Here is a 17070-nt window from a genome sequence, read left to right as displayed (position 1 = left end):
ATTTTGTTCACCACAGAGGACTGAGTAGAGTTCCCTGTGCTATACAGTAGGTTCTCATTAGTTACCTATTTTATACATAGCTATGTATATATGTCAATCCCAATCTCCCAATACATGCCATCCCCCCTTCCCCCCTTGGTAACCATAAGTTTGTTCTCTACATCTGTGACTCTATTTCTGCTTTGCAAATAAGTTCACCTCTAGCATTTTTCTAGATTCTACGTAAAAGAGATATTATACGATATTTGTTTTTCTTTTTCTGCCTTAGTTCATTCTGTATGACAGTCTCTAGATCCATCCACATCTCTGCAAGTGGCACTAATTCGTTCTTTTTAGGGCTGACTAATATTCCATTGTATATATGTACCACATCTTCTTTATCAATTCCTCTGTCGATGGACATTTAGGTTGCTTCCACGTCCCGGCTATTGTAATAGAGCTGCAATGAACATCAGGGTGCACACATCCTTTCAAATTATGGTTTTCTCTGGATATATGCCTAGGAGTGGTATTGCTGGGTCATATAGTAGCTCTATTTTTAGTTTTTTAAGGAACCTCCATATTGTTCTTCACAGTGGCTCTACCAATTTACATTCCCACCAAGAGTGTAGGAGGATTCCCTTTTCTCCATGCCCTCTCCAGCATTTATTGTTTATATCAATAGATTTTTGATGATGGCCATTCTGACCAGTGTGAGGTGATACCCCATTGTAGTTTTGATTTGCATTTCTCTAATAATTAGTGATGTTGAGCATCTTTTCATGTGCTTCTTGGCCATCTGTATGTCTTCTTCAGAGAAAATGTCTATTTAGGTCTTCCGCCCATTTTTGGATTGGGTGGTTTGGGTTTTTGATATTGAGCCACATGAGCTATTTGTATATTTTGGAGATTAATCCCTTGTCAGTTGCTTTGTTTGCAAATAGCTTCTCCCCTTCTGAGGGTTATCTTTTCATTTTGTTTATGGTTTCCTTTGCTGTGCAAAAGCTTTTAAGTTTAATTAGGTCCCATTTGTTTATTTTTGTTTTTATTGTCATTACTCTAGGTGGTGGATTGAAAAAACTCTTGCTGTGATTTATGTCAAAGAGTGTTCTGCCTATGTTTTCCTCTAAGAGTTTTATAGTGTCCGGTCTTACATTTAGGTCTTTAATCCATTTTGAGTTTATTTTTGTGTATGGTGTTAGGGAGTGTTCTAATTTCATTCTTTTACATGTAGTTGTCCAGTTTTCCCAGCACCACTTATTGAAGACACTGTCTTTTCTCCATATTCTTGCCTCCTTTGTCATAGCTTAGCTTGACATATGTGTGTGGGTTTATCTCTGGACTTTCTATGCTGTTCCATTGATCTATATTTCTGTTTTTGTGCCAGTACCGTCCTATTTTGATTACTGTGGCTTTGTAGTATAGTCTGAAATCAGGGAACCTGATTCCTTCAGCTCCATTCTTCTTTCCCGAGATTACTTTCACTATTCAGTGTCTTTTGTGTTTCCATACAAAGTGTAAAAGGTTTTGTTCTAACTCTGTGAAAAATGCCCTTGGTAATTTGATAGGGATTGCATTGAATCTGTAGATTGCTCAGGGTGATATAGTCATTTTCACAGTACTGATTCTTCCAATCCAAGAATATGGTATAGCTCTCCATTTGCTTGTGTCATGTTTGATTTCTTTCATCAGTATCTTATTGTTTTCTGAGTATAGGGGCTTTGGTCTCCTTGGGTAGGTTTATTCCTAGGTATTTTATTCTTTTTGATGCAATGGCAAATGGGATTGTTTCCTTAATCTCTCTTTCTGATATTTCATTGTTAGTGTATAGGAATGTGAGAGATTTCTGTGTATTAATTTTGTATTCTGCAACTTTACCAAATTCATTCATGAGCCCTAGTAGTTTTCTCATGGCATCTTTAGGATTTTCTTTGTATAGTATCATGTCATCTACAAACAGTGACAGTTTTACTTCTTCTTTTCCAATTTGGATTCCTTTTCTTTCTTTTTCTTCTCTGATAGCCATGGCTAGGACTTCCAAAACTATGTTGAATAACAATGGCGAGGGTGGATATCCTTGTCTTGTTCCTGATCTTAGAGGAAATGCTTTCAGCTTTTCACCATTGAGTATGATGTTAGCTGTAGGTTTGCTGTATATGGACTTTATTATGTTGAGGTAGGTTCCCTCTAAGCCCACTCTCAGGAGAGTTTTTATCATAAATGGGTGTTGAATGTTGTTAGAAGTTTGTTCTGCATCTATTGAGATGATCATATGGTTTTTATTCTTCAGTTTGTTAATGTGGTGAATCACATTGATTGACGTGTATATTGAAGAATCCTTGCATCTCTGGGATAAATCCCACTTGATCAGGGAGTATGATCCTTTTAATGTGTTGTTGGATTCGGTTTGCTAGTATTCTGTTGAGGATTTTTGTGTCTATATTCATCAGTGATATTGGCCTGTTATTTTCTCTCTTTTTTTTTTTTTTTGATATCTTTGTCTGGTTTTGGTATCAGGGTGATGGTGGCTTCATAGAATGAGCTTGGGAGTGTTCCTTCCTCTGCAATTTTTGGAAGAGTTTGAGAAGGATAGGTGTTAACACTTCTCTAAATGTTTGACAGAATTTGCCTTTGAAGCCATCTGGCCCTGGACTTTTTTGGTGGAAGATTTTTAATCACAGTTTCAATTTCAGTACTTGTGATTGGTCTGTTCATATTTTCTATTTCTTCCTGGTTCAGTCTTGGAAGGTTGTATCTTTCTGAGAACTTATCCATTTCTTCTAGGTTGTCCATTTTATTGGCATATAGTTGCTTGTAGCAATCCCTTATGATCCTTTGTATTTCTGTGGTGTCTGTTGTAACTTCTTGTTTTTCAATTCTAATTTTATTGATTTGAATCCTCTCCCTTTTTTTTTCTTGATGAGTTTGTCTTAAGGTTTATCAATTTTGTTAATCTTCTCAAAGAACCAGCTTTTATTTCATTGATCTTTGCTATTGTTTTCTTCATCTCTATTTCATTTATTTCTCCTTTGATCTGTATGATTTCTTTCCTTCTACTAACTTTGTGTTTTGTTTATTCTTCTTTTTCTAGTTGCTTTACGTGTAAGGATAGGTTGTTTATTTGAGAGTTTTCTCATTTCCTGAGGTAGGATTGTATTGCTATAAAATTCCCTCTTAGAACTGCTTTTTTTGCATCCCATAGTTTTTGGATTGTTGTGTTTCGCTGTCATTTTTCTCTATGTATTTTTTGATTTCCTCTTTGATTTCTTCAGTGATTCATTGATTATTTAGTAACATACTGTTTAGCCTCCATGTGTTTGTGTTTTCTACAGTTTTTTTTCCTGTAATTGATTTCTAATCTCATAGTGTTGTGGTCGGAAAAGATGCTTGATATGATTTCAATTTTTTTTAAATTACCGAGGCTTGATTTGTGATCCATGATGTGATCTAACCTGGAGAATGTTCTGTGTGTACTTGAGAAGAAAGTGTATTCTGCTGCTTTCAGACGGAATGTCTTATAAACAGCAATTAAGTCTATCTGGTCTAATGTGTCATTTAAGGTTTGTGTTTCCTTATTAATTTTCTGTCTGGATGATCTATCCATTGTAGGTGGGATGTAAGTGGGGTGTTAAAGTCTCCCAATATTATTATATTACTGTCAATTTCCCTTTTAATGGCTGTTAGCATTTGCCTTATATATTGAGGTGCACCTATGTCAGGTGCGTAAATATTTACAACTGTTATGTCTTCTTCTTGGATTGATCCCTTGATCATTATGTAATGTCCTTCCTTGTCTCTTGTAACAGTCTTTGTTTTAGAGTCTGTTTTGTCTCATTTGAGTATTGCTACTTGAACTTTCTTTTGATTTCCACTTGCACAGAATATCTTTTTCCATCCCCTCACTTTCAGTCTGTATGTGTCCCTAGGTCTGAAGTGGGTCTCCTGTAGACAGCATATATATGGGTCTTGTTTTTGTATCCATTCAGCCAGTCTGTGTGTTTTGGTTGGAGCATTTAATCCATTTACATTTAAGGTAATTATCAATATGTCTGTTCCTATTGCCATTTTCTTAATTGCTTTTGTAGGCCTTTTTCTTCTTTTCTGTTTCTTGCCTTGAGTGCTGTTTAGCTGGTTTGGCGGTGCTGAATTCTCTTAGCTTTTGCTTGTCTGTAAAGCTTTTGATTTCTCTGTCAAATCTGAATGAGATCCTTGCTGGGTACAGTAATCTTGGTTGTAGGTTTTTCCCTTTCATCACTTTAAATATATCCTGCTACTCCCTTCTGGCCTGCAGAGTTTCTGCTGAAAAAATCAGCTGATAAACTTATTGGGTTTCCCTTGTATATTATTTGTTGCTTTTCCCTTGATGCTTTTAATATTTTTTCTTTGTATTTAATTTTTGTTAGTTTGATTAATATGTCTCAGCATGTTTCTCCTTGGGTTTATCCTGTATGGGACTCTCTGTGATCCCTGAACATGTGTGGTTATTTCATTTCCCATGTTAAGGAAGTTTTCAACTACAATCTTTTCAAATATTTTCTCAGACCCTTTCTCTTTCTCTTCTTCTGCGACCCTCTGTTATTTGAATGTTGCTGTGTTTAATGTTATCCCGGAGGTCTCTGAGACTGTCCTCATTTATTTTCATTCTTTTTTCTTTACTTTGTTCCATGTACTTCCATCATTCTATCTTCCAGCTCACTTATCCATTCTTCTGCCTCAGTTATTCTGCTATTGCTTCCTTCTAGTGTATTTTTCATTTCAGTTATTCTGCTGTTCATCACTGTTTTTTTTGTTCTTCAGTTCTTCTAGGTCCACATTAAACATTTCTTGTATCTTCTCCATCCATGACTCTATTCTATTTCTGAGATCTTGGATCATCTTTACTGTCATTACTCTGAACTCTTCTTCATGTAGATTGCCTATCTCCTCTTCATTTAGTTGTTCTTGTAAGTTTTTACCTTGCTCCTTCATCTGCAACATATTTCTCTTCATCTCATTTTGCCTAACTTACTGTGTTTATGGTCTCCTTTCCACAGGCTGCAGGGTCATAATTCCTCTTGCTTCTGGTGTCTGCTCCCTGATGGGTGAGGTTGGTCCAGGAGCTTGTGCCGGCTTCCTGGTGGGAGTAACATGTGCCTGCGCTCTGGTGGGGGGAGCTGAGTCCTGTCCCTCTCATGAGCAGGGTCACATCAGGAGGTGTCTTTGGGGTGTCTGTGGGTTTAGTATGACTTTAGACAACCTGTCTACTGATGGGTGGGGTTGTGCTTCTGTCTTGCTGGTTATTTGACCTGAGGCACTCAGCACTGGAGCTTGCAGGCAGTTGGGTGGAGCCAGATCTTGGTGCTGCCATGGGGACCTCTAAGAGAGCTCACAGTGATTAATATTCCCTGGGGCCAGGACTAGGTTCACCTACCCCAGAGCCTCAGGCTTGACCCCTGGCTAGAAACAAGAACCAGCAAGCCGCATGGCATGGCCAACAACAACAAAAAAAGGAAAACAAACAGGCAAACAAAACCCAAGACAAATAACAAAAACAAATCCAAACAAAAACAAAATCAAACAAAAAACACACAAACAAGAAGAAACAAACCATAAAATCAAAGAAAACAACAAAGAACCCAAAACAAACAATAAAAACAAAATCAAAAAAAAAACAAACAAATAGAAAGCAAACTAAAAAGAAAAGCAAATGAGAGCAAACACACCAAAACAACCAAAAAAACAAAAAGGGGCTGGCATGCGGGGAGAGAGTCTGTGATGGTGGTCCCGCCCCCTGCACACCCCTCAACAATGGCACCTCATTTCCAAGGCAGACCAGGCTTCCTCCAGGAGCATTCCTGGCCGCGGAGATCCTTACTCCCATCCCTTCAGTCAGCATCTGCGCAGCCAACAGCAGACCTCTCCCTGGGTCCGCTCTCCTAACCCCTCGCTTTAGCACCCAGCCCTCACCAGCATTGTCGGACACCCGGCTCAGGCTGGAGCACCCAGGGCTAACTCCCCAGGAGGCCCTGGCAGGGGTGGGGTGTGGGTCCACTGGGGCCTGTGCAGGTGAAGGAGGCCTTGGCTTGAAGGAGGGGCAAGCCTGCTCAGATGGGCACCCATCCCAGGGCCCATGGAGGCAGTGCCCTCTCTGTCCCAGCTGATCCCCCTGCTCTGAGTGCAGAAACCTCTCTCCTTCTTCAGCTCCCCCCCCCCCAGGGGTGCTTGTCCCTTCACATTTCCTCTTTTCTTTTTTTCCTTCTTTCGTCCTATGCAGGTGCTTGGGGATTTTTCTGGTCCTTTTAGGTGTCCAAGTTGCTCTGCTAGTGTTTAGCAGGTGCCCTCTGAGAACTGTTCCCTTTGTAGATGTATTCTTTTTTTTTTTTTTTTTTTTTGTGATATGTGGGCCTCTCACTGCTGTGGCTTCTCCCGTTGCGGAGCACAGGCTCCGGATGCGCAGGCTCAGCGGCCATGGCTCACGGGCCCCGCCGCTCCGTGGCATGTGGGATCCTCCCAGACCAGGGCACAAACCTGTGTCCCCTGTATTGGCAGGCGGACTCTCAACCAACTGAGCCACCAGGGAAGCCCTGTAGATGTATTCTTGATGTACCTGGGAGGAGATGCAAACTCCACGTCCTCCTTTTCTGCCATCTTGACTCCTCCCCACAATGTACGTACCTTAATTAAAAATACTTTATTGTTAAATATGCTAACCATCATCTGACAATGCAGGGTTGCCACAAACTTCAGTTTGTAAAAAATGCGGTATCTGCCAAGTTCAATAAAGCAAAGTGCAGTGTGCTTTCCCCCTATGAGCTGAGATTTCTTCTCTTGTAAAGAGAAATTGGAACTAGCCAATGGCCAGTAGGAGGGTATTGGTTAACTAAATGATATACGTCACTTGCAATTACAGATTATTCAACTATTATAAACCACATTACAGAGGATATTAGGAATATGAGGAAGTATTCATGATATTTTAGAATAAATAAGTATGTACGGAAGTTATAAAAGTATGTACAGAAATTATAAAACAGTGTGTACAGAAGGGCCACAATTTAATAAAAAGCTTCCTCCGGGCTTCCCTGGCGGCGCAGTGGTTGAGAGTCCGCCTGCCGATGCAGGGGACGCGGGTCCCTGTCCCGGTCCGGGAGGATCCCACATGCCACGGAGTGGCTGGGCCCGTGAGCCATGGCCGTTGAGCCTGCACGTCCGGAGCCTGTGCTCCACAACAGGAGAGGCCACAGCAGTGAGAGGCCCGTGCACCGCAAAAAAAAAAAGAAAAAAGAAAAAATCTTCCTCCTTCTTCCTCACCATGCCTACCCCAGATTCAATCAAGCACCAAAGACCTCTGAGTTCTCCCTCAGATGCTTCTGGGGTGTGTCCACTTATCCCTCCCTCCCCAGCATGCCCTGAGCCATAGTGACAGTGGCCTAGATGATGGCTCTGGCCTCTCGCCGCTCTCTCCCCCTTCAGTCTTGCCCCTTCCTTGCCATGCACCCAGAGTGGCCTTAGCTCTTGTCACTTTCCTTGTTTCAAACACTTCAACAATCACCCACTGCCATTACAAGGAAGTCCCCACTCCCAGCCACGACATAAGGGGCCCTGGTCATCCAGCCTTTGAATCACCACTTGCCGCAAAGCCCAAATCTACTCTCCAGCCTGAGGCATTTCATTCAGTCCCTCAGGACAGCTGTGGCCATTCATGCCCATTTCCTCTGAGTCCCACACGCCTGGATTCAGCCAGCACGATGGCACTCAACACAGTTTAGCACATGGCCTCTCTCTGCTCTGACAGCAGGAGCTATGTCTTGCCCTATTCCTATTGTTGAGCACAGGGCATGGCACACAGTATATATATTTCTATACATTTTTAAATGTGTATGCTTAGGGAAAAAAATTGGAAGGAAACACACCAAAATGTCTCTGCTTGGCAGTAGAATTGTGATGGCTTTTTCTTTTCTTTTTTATATTTTTCCATGATTTGGTGGTTGTCTGCCATGAGTATACATTTATAAGCAGAAAAGAAATTGTCACTTAAAGTAAACAATAAAAGTGCAATATGCGTCATCAAAGAGTCCAGAATCTTCTCCCTCCTGAGGTCAGACTTTCCGTCCCAGGCTCTCTGTGTGTCACTGTGTGTCACTGGTGCACAAGCACTTGGGAGGACAGGGGTACAGAGTCCAGAGAATACCTTTGCTGTGTGTCTGTGAACAGAAATGGGGCTGCAGCTGGAGCGAGACAGGTGGGGTGCAGGGGAGGACTTTATTTTTTATAAAAAGATAAAGTCCTGTTTGTAAGCTGATGGGAACGACCCAGTAGAAAGGGAGAAATTAATAATTCAGGAGGGAGGACACAATTTCAGGAGCCAGGTCCTTACGAGGACTAGAGGGTTCTGAGCAATTGTTGAGGGTGGGAATCCCCAACAGGAAAGAAGGGGAAAATCTGAATAAAGATGCAGAAGCTGGTGGGTTTGGTGGTGGCAAGATAAGGGACAAGGGAGTTCTCATCTGATTGTTTCTGTTCTTTCAGAGGGCACGAGCCAAGGTCAGCAGCTGAGCGGGCTCAGGGGAAGAATGGGTGCTGGGGGCATCAAGGGAGAAAGATCTGAAGCTGGGGTGGGGTGGACTGCACTGCCACCTTTACTGGAAATGCTAGGAGTCATCGGGCGACCGTCATTGAGGGTTCCCTCTGTGCCAGGCACACATTCTCACTTATCTTCAGAATATCTGCAAGGTAAGAATTCCTGGGACCGCTGTACATATGAGGAGCTGTGGCTTCAAGCTCACACAGCTAGCAAGAGGCAGAGGCCGGACTTGAACCACGTACGGCTGATGCCAGAGACGAGTGGCCCTCTGCACGCACCCCCTGCTGGATGCGCCCTCGCTGAGCCTTGGTGTCCTGCCTCCCCTTCTAACCCTCTGGGCACCTTTTCATCCCAGCGCTCACTTCCTGATCAAGTCCGTTCCCTGCAGGACCAGCAAATTTGGGGGCTCTAATACGTGAATGAGTGCCGAAGGTTTAACGTCCTACCAGAAGAGTTTGGGGGGGGGTTCTTCACGAGGGCCCCCTCTGTGCTTAATCCAGTGCGGCTTCTCCTTCCACCTGCCACAATGCTGCTCCCAGCCTCACCGCCTCACACTTGTATTTGCCCCTGTAATCTGGCCCCTACCTGTCCCTTCTGTGTGTGAGGCGCTGTGCTGGGAGCCGCTGACACAAAGATTTAAGACCCATTTCCTGACCCCTGAGGCCAGGGTTCACGGAGGAAACCATGAGTGAACACATCAGTACAAAGTGATGGGCTGGCCCGGCCCAGGAATGTGGGGGCCAGAGGGGTCTCTGCTCTGAACGCCCCCAGGCCAAGGGCCAGGCTGGGATCCCTTCCCTACCACCTCCCCAAATCTCTATGGTAACATCTTAAAGAAACAGCTGCATGGTATCTCCCCTCATATATGCTCAAAATCATACCAAATAGCAAATGAAATTTGCATGTGTGTTAAAATGAATGTTAAAATGGCATTTTCCTGGATTCTCTGATTGGAGTCCTCTCATAAGCTAATGGGAGCTCTTCTCTGGCCCTCGGCCCCTTTTTGTCTGGGTCTGGGAAGAACACAGCGGGTGCACTGTGGAGCACAGTAGGTGCTTGGTACCACAGGCTTGGCGACACTCCAGGAACTCGGTAAACACTGGGCGATGACTGACCTTTGCAGGCGGTGGCAGGGCTGCGACCGGAGAACCGTCTGGGGAAGCATGGGTTTCAAGCCTCCTGCCCCACAAACATAACCTGGCCGCCTGCCCCTCCGCGTGATCTGCTGGACCCCGCTTCTGCTCAGGGCACAAGGCCTGGGGGGCATTTACCTGCAAACCCGCGGCGGCTGGTGAGGCCGCCTTCTCGCTGAGGACACGAGGGGGCGCTGCAGGCCGTGCTCAGCCCGCCAGGAGCCGGCCTCGGTCTCTGCCCGGCGCCGCCGGGACCGGACCTAGAAAGACTGGTCCAGGCTCCAGGCCCGGATCCAGTGCACCGCTCAGAAGAAATCCACCCCCTTCATCTGTGCCCAGTCCGGGCCTCCGCGAAACTCTCTCCTCGTTCTCTCCCCCTGATGCGCAGTAACAACCAATCTACCGCTGACCCTGGACAGAAGCCGTTCAAAAGGAGCCGTTCAGGGGGTCCTTAGGATGTTGGGAAACTCCCATTCATGAAGCACTCACTGTGAACTGGTACTGGGTGAGGTTCATTAAATACGTTAATTCTTCAGAACAGTCTCATGAGATGCTATAGCTCCCATTTTACTGAGACGCTCAGAGAGGTTAGGTTATTTGCCCAGGGTCACCAGCAAGCTGGTATGCAGCAGGGCTAATGGTCCAAACCCAAGGCTGACCCGAAGTCCATGTCCTTCCCCATCCCTGCCAGTGCCTTCCCATACCCACACCCCAGGGTAAAGAACCTGGGCAGGAGGAGGGGCTACCACAGCAGGTTTGATGGAAGGATTTCTGAAGAGCTTGGGGGAGACAGAGCTCTGCAGCGGAAAAAGCACCAAACTAGTCAGGGGACCTGAGTCCTAGTCTCTACTCAGTCAAATATTAGCTGGTGACCTCCAGCCAGGTCCTTCCCCTCCAGCGCCCATTTCCTTGTTTGGAAAATGTGGCGTGGAACTAAGTCATTCCCAAGGCCCCCGGCATCTCCAACCGTTTGTGCGCGGAGGACTCCCCGACTTTGGGCTTCCTCCAAGGGCCGGCCAGAGAGGTCAGAAAAAAGCCAAGAGGGAGCCTTTGTGCAAACAGTCTCGGGGTTATGCCATCTGTGAAGTGAGGTCTGGGTACCAGAGGACCAGAGCCCCTGAAAAGTTGCCCCACCCCAGGCCTGCCTGAGGGTGGCCAGTGGTCTGGGAAGACAGGGGACCACATACCCACACCAGCAGGTGCTCACCCAGGGTCTCAGTGAGCCCCATGGCCGCTGGCATCAGGCGGTGCTCCCAGCACTCGACAGCCCACCTTTTCCTTGCCGGGAGCTGTCTCTCTCCTCCGGCTCTTTCTGCTATGAACGTGTTGGGTTTAATTCTGTTCCAACATACCCCGAGCAGGCATATTGTACGTGTCACACCCTGCGGCAGCTGTGGGACATGGGGACCGAGGCGACCTGCAGCCAGGCCTTCAAGAGTTCTCAGTCCAGCTGGGGAGTCAGAACCATCAACAGACAGCTAGGCCATCCAATACGGGGTCCAGGGAGACCCAGAGGAGGACGGTGAACCGCTGGGGGTGCTAGAGATCCTGGGCGGCTTCCTGAAAGAGTTCCCCCGGTTCTGGGAGGATAAGGAAAGTCAGCTAGGGGAGTGAAGGCAGAGGGAAGATGCTCTAGAGAGAGGGAGCTGGACATTTAGGGGACAAGAGCGGTGAGGAGACTGGCACAGCAGCCCAGCTGAGAGAGGACGAGGCCTGGAACAGGGGCAAGGGGCATGGGATGGGCCCCTCAGTGCCTGGAAAGGAGGGTGGACTCCAGCCTGATTCCTGGGTTCCTGGCTCGGGTACCCAGGAGTGTAGTTGGGCTACTCATCCAAACGGAGGGCAGTTTCAGGGAGAGAGAAGCTTGGGTTTGACCTCTGGGAACCCCTGAGGAGCTGTGCAATTGGCGTGAACAGGAAGGCCCACTGGGGCTTCCTGGACCTGCTGAGGGGGATGTCCCAGGGCACCCGAAGTGTGGAGAGTTCTCAGAGGCAATTAAAGCGATTCTGTGATGCTGATTGTGGTCCCTGCTGTTATTGATAAAAGAGGCTGCAATTAATTAAACATGAGCCTCCTTCCCTGGTGAGTGGCATTTACAGATGCTCCCCGGAGCACCTGAGGGCTCTTTATCTCCTGGATGAATGGACATGCCTCTCCCTGAGGTTCCTGGCTGACGGCTAAATCCCCACCAGGCACGGGGCCGAGGGGTCACTGCTTACATCAGTTTGCCCAGAGAGCCCTTCCCGCCCCCATCCATACAGGAACCCTCCTAGGTTAGCTCAATCGCAGCTGAAACATGCGGGCCGAGGATAGCTTGGGCCTGAGGCAAAACCACTGCCAAAGCCTGCAGGCCTCTCAGGCTTACCTGTGGCAGGTAACTGGGTGGGTACGCTCACTTAACAAAGGTGCATCTGTGCCAGGCACTGTGCCAGGTACTGGGGATCATGACTCAGGACCCCAAGGATTTCACAGTCTAGTGGATGAGACAGAGACATCAGCGGACAACTTCAATAGGACACGACACACAAGGTCAGAGGGGTTGGGACATGAACGCCCAGAGGAAGGGCATTTGACAAGACTTGAAGGAGGCAAGGAAGTAGGCATCCTATGTCCTCCTATCATTACTTTCTGATGACATTATAAGCCTTTCCCTTTTTATTGAGCACCTATTATATGCCAGGCCCCTGAGATGGAGATGGTTCATCTCTAATCACTGCCACCACCTTGAAAGTACTGTATAGAGGGAGAAACCAAGGCTCAGAGAAGGTAATTGACTTATTCCAGGACACACAGCTGGTGAAGAGCAGAAATGGGATTCAAACCCAAGGGTATCTGCCTCCAAGGCCCAAACTCTCCACCCCAGGAAGCTATGGACTCCAGCCCTTTGCAGGCTCAGTCCTACAGGAGGCTCTACAGGTAGAGTAGAGAAATGGAAGAATATATAACCAAGCCCTGAGTTGAGCCTAGAAAGAAATGTAGAAAAACCAGAAAGTCTGACCTGCAAGGATCATTAGAGACCATGACTCAGTTGGATTCCTTCATTTTAGAGGCAGGTGACGGAGATCGAGAGGCCCTGTGATGGCCACAGGACACAGCGGGTCGACTGTTGAGCTGGATTAGAACCTAAGGCCCCTGGTCCCTAAGTCAGGGTTCCCCCCACTCATCAAGCTGTACTGCTCACCGTGGGACACACACACACACACACACACACACACACACACACACACACACAATTATCCAAATTAGTGATTCATTCTAACTCTGGCCAAGACCCTACTGATGTTTTGGCATTTCAAAGAAATAGAAACTACTCAGAACAAGCTCCTGTCCTGGCTGTATCTTGAGGCAAGGTGGTGGGGCTAGCTGTGGGTGGGAACATCTCAGGCATCTTGCAGGGGGTCTTCCTAAGGGCTTCCATGAACAATATGCAGTGAGAAAAGGATTTCACAAAATAGAGAAACAACGTGATACGGAGGGATGATCAGAGAGACTTCCCATCCTGGCCATTTTGGGGGGAAAAATTCAATGATGTTTCTCACATGTGGCCTTGGGCCAACTGCTCAAGTATTGTCTTAATATGTAATTTTATTTAAAATCTATTCTAAACTATTTTATATAGTATAAAATATAATACATGAACTTAATAGAAAAGTTCATAAAGTACTTGAAAACATAAACTAGATAATAGCAGCCTTCCTTTCTATATTGAACCCCACTCAGTCTTCCTCCCAAGTGTACTTGAAACTCAACAGTCAACAGAGTCATGATTTTCACCCAAAGACCTGCTCCTGCATTTCTTATCTCACCTGATAGAACAATCAATCACATAGTGTCTCAAGACGGAAATGGTTACTAGTTTCACATGGTTACTTCCAAAATAAAATTTAGTATAATCCATATACAGTATATATGCTTTTGATCAGCGTAATGTCCTAATGAGAGACACCCTGTTCTCTACTGAGCTGGTTTCACTTCTAGCTCATCCTTCCTAATGGCTATGCGATATTCCACAGTCTGGACATAGCCTAAATTATTTATCCAGTCCCCAGCTGATGAATATTAGGTCGTGTGCCATCTTTGCCACTTGTGAGCATCCTTCCTGGTCCACCTTGGTGTCTATGCAAGACACTTATAGAGCTCATTCCTAGGGATGGAATTTCTAGGTCAATGGGATATGTATTTTAAATGTTGACATGGTCCTAAATTACCTTCCAAAAAGGCTGTACCAGTTAACTGGTACCAGTAGTAAGTAGCTGTCTATTTTCCCCACACTCCTCATGGCACTGGGTAGTAATGAGCCTTTTAATATTTACCAACCTGAGATGTGGTTAATGAAGTTTTGAATTACATTTCTTTCATTATGAGTTAGGTTGAGAATACTTCCATATCAGCTTTCATTTTTAAGAACCTCCTGTTCACATCTGCTCATCCGGGGTCTGTCTCTCAGTGATCCTTGCAATGTCAATGAAGGAAATTAGTCTTTTGTCTGTCAAATACCTTTACAGTTTGTCCTGAAGATTTTTTTCCCTTGTACTAAAGCTTTTAATTTTTTGTGGAGTCAAATTTATCAATCTTTTCCTTTGTGGCTTCAGGGTTAAACTGTTAGTTAAATATTTTATAGCTAGTTTCAGTTTTCAACCGACTAGAACATACGGTACCTTAACAGCATTGCCTGCGGATTCTAAGGTGATGCCTTGTGCTTGGCAGGCATGTCTTAAGTATTTACTGACTAGGTAGATGGATCATAGATAAATAGATGATAGATAGATAGATAGATAGATAGATAGATAGATAGATAGATAGATACTGGAGGTATTTGACTGTGTTAATCATTGCCTCCTTTCAAAAAATGTTTTTTAAATTCAAAATGCACTATGTAGGTTTTGAAACATTTCTCCCCCTGATTTTCTCAACCTTTTTTGGAGTCTCACCCCACTTTGTCTCCCTGACCCCTCCTCAACCTTCCTCCCTGGCTTCTTTCTCTCTGCCTGTGGCTTAAAAATGGACCTTCACTCTCTCTCTTCACTGGCCATGTGCTCCCTAGCAGGGATGATGCCAAGGGGTGCCTGAGGGTGGTTACCCTCTAACTCCATCTGCTTCCTCCCAAAGCACCCTCCAAAGCAGATGAAGAAGGAAGTGGAGAGGAAAAAGGTGAGTGAGGTGCATGTTTTCTCATCCTCCAGTAGAGCTTGACTGAACACACCTTAGAAAACCTCGCTGCTTCTACTGATGTAACCTAAGCCAGAGCGGCATGCTGTACACGTGCACATGGCCTCTCCCCTCTCAGCAGTGTGGCAGCTCTGTCCCTCCTGGATGTCACCCCTGCTGCCTGGGCCACTTTCTGACCGCTGCAGCTTCACCACCCTCTCTGGGTGCCCCACGAGTGCCTCCACTGCACGGTCCCACACCAGGACCTTCTCACCATATCGCTTCTCTCACTGGAAGTTGCTTTCGTCCCTGCAGTCTCCTAGACAGGCAACAGTTCCCGGAGCGAGCACTCCAGGTCCCCCAGTCCTTTCAATTCTGTCACAAGTCATCCTCAGATCCTCTCCCTCTTCCCCGGCAGCCACTGTCTTATCCGGATCTTTGTACTCTCTCCCCTGAACCAGCCTCCAGTTAGCTGCTTGTCTCAATCCTCAACCCATCCAATCTCTGGGCCTGCTGCAGCCCAAAGGCGTCTCTGACTTCATAATTCCATGGGACAAAACTCCAGCCCAGAACCAGGCAGAGAGTGGGCAGCTGACAAAGGTTTGTGGATCTGAAGTGAGACAGGGGACCTTAAGAGATGGGGCTCCAGCACATCCCCCAGGGATATCTCCAAGCTCTCCTCCCAGGCCCTGATTCAGAACCTGCACACAGTGGTTTCCTACATCTATGTGTTGAATGAATGAATGAATGAATGAAATGGAGAATACCTAGCTGTTGTCTGCCCTGCCTCTATTTTCCTTCAGATCCCACCTCCTCACTCTGCCGCTGCCTCAGCCTGAAGTTTCTGAGCACACTTGGCCCTCCAGCAGTCCTCCCAGGGTGGGGCATCAGATGCTTCAAGTTTGCAGACAACTCCCTCCTGTCCCAGGATGCCTGGGAGGGGAGGTCATGGAGGAAGATGATGGGGACAGAGCTTTGGGGAAGTGATGGAGGCTGCAGGTAAGACACAGAAGGTATCGTTTCTATCTTTTCCTTAGCTAGATTTTTTTTTAATTGAAAAGCTATTTTCACAAACAGTAAAACAGGAAAGGACTACAATGGGATATATTATGAAGAGTTAAGTCTCACCCTCACTCAAACCCTAGCTCTCGATCCTGGTCTCCGTTAGCGGTTTCTTGTGTATAGTTTCAAATATGGTCTATACCTGTAGAAGCGCACATGCTTTTCTTTCTACACAGTTGTCAGCTTACTCTTCATCCTGCTCTGGTGTCACCTCTTCACTCAGCAAGGTGTCTGGGAGACAGATCCCAGCTCTACTGTTTAGGTCTTCGGCAGACTAGGATTTCACTGAGTGGGTGCATCATAACCAGTTGAACTCGTCCACTATTGAATGGTCAGGCTTTTCTTTGCTAAGTTCTTTGTTGTTACAAGTAATGCTGCCATGAATCTCTTTGTGTATAAATATCACTGGAATATTAATTTCACAAGGCTGTGCTGCAGACAGATCAACAGTTCCCAAAGAGGCCCACATCCTAATGCCCAGGACCCGTGACTATGTTCGTTTCTGTAGCGAAAGGGACTTTGCAGATGTGATTTAAATTAAAGATCTGGGGATTGGAAGATCATCCTGGATTATCCCCACGGGCCCTAAATGTAATCACAGGGTCCCCATAAGAGGAAAGCAGGAAGGCCAGAGTCAGAGAAAGGATGAGGGGCCATACAACAAAGATGTAAAAACAAAAAAAAGTAGGGAATGAACACATAAGGCAGTTTCCAAGAAGGGAAGTACAAACGGTCAATAAACATATGAAAAGCAGCTCAGACTCACTCATTATTAAAAAATGCACATCAAATCAATGAGATGCCATTTTCACAATTATATTGGCAAAATAATGATGACAATATACAGTCAGACAACAGGATAGGGAGGAAGACAGTCACGCACTGTTAATGGGGATGTAAGCAGGTGCAGCCTCTTGGGACAGCGGTTTGACAGATTTACTGGTATTTTAAACGCTTATTCCCTTTGAGAGGGCAATGCCACGGCCAGAAGCTATTTTACAGTTGTAATTACATGTGCACCTCTGTTCAGTCAACAAATCTGCAGTAAACTCCTGCTGTAGGCACTGTTCTTGGCATTGGCATGCAGTGAGGGGAGGGCAAAGCACAGCTATGCCTTGGATTAGTTTCCTATTGCTGCTGTAACAAATTATCATAAACCGAGTGACTTAGAACAATATGGATTTA

This window comes from Leucopleurus acutus (genome assembly GCF_964270905.1).
Source record: "Leucopleurus acutus genome assembly, chromosome: 6".
Taxonomy (NCBI): Eukaryota; Metazoa; Chordata; class Mammalia; order Artiodactyla; family Delphinidae; genus Leucopleurus; species Leucopleurus acutus.
The sequence above is the reverse complement of the archived record's forward strand: the minus strand, read 5'-3'. Positions refer to the sequence as shown.